We start from the raw sequence: 3,027 nt of genomic DNA, 5'->3' as shown, positions 1-3,027 counted from the left end.
AAGGCACTGAACCCCCAGTTGCTCCCGGGCGCTGGATCTATAGCTGTCCACTGCTCCGGGTGTGTGTTCATGGTGTGTTCACTTCTCACTGCTGTGTGTGTGCACTTGGATGGGTTAAATGCAGTGCACCAATTCCGAGTATGAGTTATCATACTTGGCAAATGTCACAACATTCACTTTTTACTTTATTTCAGGGAGCCACCTATCGTAATAACTGTATTTTATGTTTTCATGTTCTACATGTATTAGTGCATGTTTCAAGCTCCCATACATTTACTTAACTTGTATAAAATACTTTCAAAAAGACTTGTTCTGTTTTGAGGGGACTTCGAACTGTGTCCTCAAGGGGCCGCTTTGGGAAACACCTCGTCATGACCCGTGTCTGAAGCATACATTGAAAAAACAACAACTTGTTGACCGGGGACAGCCTCCGACGTCACTACCGGTGCGACTATAAATCAGCACCTGGAGAGCACACCATTGTCTTCTTCATCTTCACTGACTGTTTTGTTTGAAGTATGCATCTGAAAAAAACGGTAAGGGTGATCTTTCTCTGTTTATCATGGTGACAACTAGCAAGCATTTAGACGATGTGTGCATCCTTGTCTGCGTATTTGACCCCGATGACACACGCGATCTTTGCGTCATTTGTTCGGGTGAAGAGCACGCCATGTCTTTGAGGAGGCAATCTGCGTGCATTGTGAGCGTTTTTTCAATGGAAAAAGCTCCGCTCTCATTCGTCTCTCTTCTGAAAAAAAAAAAAAAAAAAAAAAAGGCAGCCATCTGCTTCCCGCAGTTCAGAATCTATCCGCGCTGATGCGTGGAAGAAAATGAGCTCATGAAAATACAGGTGGATCTGTCTGAATGGTTTAAAGAGGGACTTTCCCTTTCACGCTCGTAAAAAAAAAAAAAAGGGCGGCGGACGAGAGAGAGCCTCGGGAGGATGATGTTATATCTTTAACACTTTCTGATACTGAGGTTAGTGCTCTGCTGGGTTTTTACCCAAGAAAAGCAGGAGATATTTGAAGATGGTGAAGAAGCTGAGGCTGAACCTTCTCAATTCTCCTGCTCTGCGTATGTAGAGCTGTTGGAGGTTATTGAGCGAAAATTACCTTTTGACCATAACCCTCCAGCTCAGGTTAGCCTTTCATTTGTGCATGAGCTCCATACAGAGATTAAAAAGAAATGAAAGATGCTGTTTTCTTCTCGCATCCATCAGTTTCGGCGCGAAAGAGTTGGTACTTATCGAGGTGATGCACGAAAGCGGGTAGGAGGGAATGCCTCCTGTAGAAAGAGCTAAAATGTTTATAAATAATTTATAAATAATTTTTATCTCTGAAAATGTTTTCTTTCTGCAGGGGAAACATCCTCTCTTAATCTCCCTTCTTGCCATCTAAGCCCCTTCAAAAAATAATCTCGCTTAAATGGCAAGGCATACGCAGTAGCAGGTCAGGCTGTGGCTTTATTACAGCACAGTGCTGGTGCTTCAAGCATACCAGACTGATCTGCTAAGAGACCTGGATAGAGGCAGGGGCCTTTTTCTGATCAGGTAGCTGAGCTGCGCCGCACCACGGATCTCTCTCTGTGCTACCAAGCAGGCCGCCTCCGCCACGGGCAGGACTATGGCGGCCATGGTGGCCATGGTGGCAGCGGAGAGACATCTGTGGATGAACATGGCAGACATCGGGAGGAAAGAAAATGCTTTCTTCTTGATGCTCCGGTTTTGCTTTCAGAACTTTTCACTATTTCCGTTGAGAAGGCGATTTGAGAAGTTCAGGGAGACGAAGGCACGCTCTGCTGCTTTCAGATCCTTCGTTCCAAGAAGGTCCAGGTCTGAGCCCGAACAACATAGGGGTCCTGGCCTGTCTTGATCTGAGGATCAAAGACGGGCACAGAAGTCTAGTGTCGCAACTCACGCTCCTCCCCCACCTGCGGGCAGGGGTTAGAGGAATCGTGGGTCACGAGGAGGTAAGCAGAACCTAAGAGGGTATGATCTAGACGAGGCAGCGTTCTCATCCGAATCGGAGTGATACCGAGGTATCTACTCATTCCCTTTGGGGATTTTTAAACCTCTGGAGTCTAAGAGGTTATCAGGAGAAAATAGCCTCATAACGCTTATATGCATTAATCGACTTCAGAGGGTTAACTTCTGCTTTTATCCTCCCATTTCTAATTCCCCTGTAACAACCAGCTCTCCACCTAATTAGGTGGAAACATCTCGCATAACAGTCTCCTATGCTGGACCTATAATGTTTTTATGGTTCTATGTTCATAGCAACCACCTGACGGATGGTCCAGACTAAAAGGAGGCGCCCCTTGAGTGGGGCTCTGGCACAGGAGGGTGGTTGAGTAAATGTAACCCTCTCTGTATATACTTATGTGTATTTAATTGCTGGTGGTTACGTGTCTACTAATAAACTCTGTGAGTTTCCTTTGCAGTGCTCAGTTACAGTGTTTACTAAACATTCGCCAGCAGAAGCCATCCGGCTTCATGTTCCGGCATTAGGCAGCTGAAATCACAGGTTTCTGAGGGAGCCTCCTTGATCTTCAGGCCTGGCACAGCACTGCAGGGAATTTCATGGATGTCCGGCCAGGTCACCCCGGGGGGTCTCCTGGCCGCTTAGGGGTGCTGTCGCATCTACCGGGAAGTGGAGGTGGCAGTTACAGAAGTCTTCTCAGATGATGCTCCCCTCGTCCGAGGTTTGTAAAATTGAGCTTGCCTCTCCCGTGAGATTCAGCACCTCTGCGATGCTTAGGAACATTTAAGTACACACGCTAAGCTTTGTGTACTTTCTCAAACCCACATGGTGGTCAGTGTGCACGTGAACACTTCCGCACTTTCTAAAAATCCACTAGTGGTAAGTTTGCACACAAGACTGAAATCTTGTATGATAAGGGTTACACACTCCGCTTCGTTCCCTTTCTTGAGATGATTAGACCTTGGTTCCTTGGTCTCCATTCAGCCAGTGTGTACTTGTTTATACACCTCAAGCATCGCTTCCCTCAACATGAGGGGCTATTTGGGTG

This window comes from Carassius auratus, unplaced genomic scaffold (genome assembly GCF_003368295.1).
Source record: "Carassius auratus strain Wakin unplaced genomic scaffold, ASM336829v1 scaf_tig00215567, whole genome shotgun sequence".
NCBI classification, from domain to species: Eukaryota; Metazoa; Chordata; class Actinopteri; order Cypriniformes; family Cyprinidae; genus Carassius; species Carassius auratus.
The sequence above is the reverse complement of the archived record's forward strand: the minus strand, read 5'-3'. Positions refer to the sequence as shown.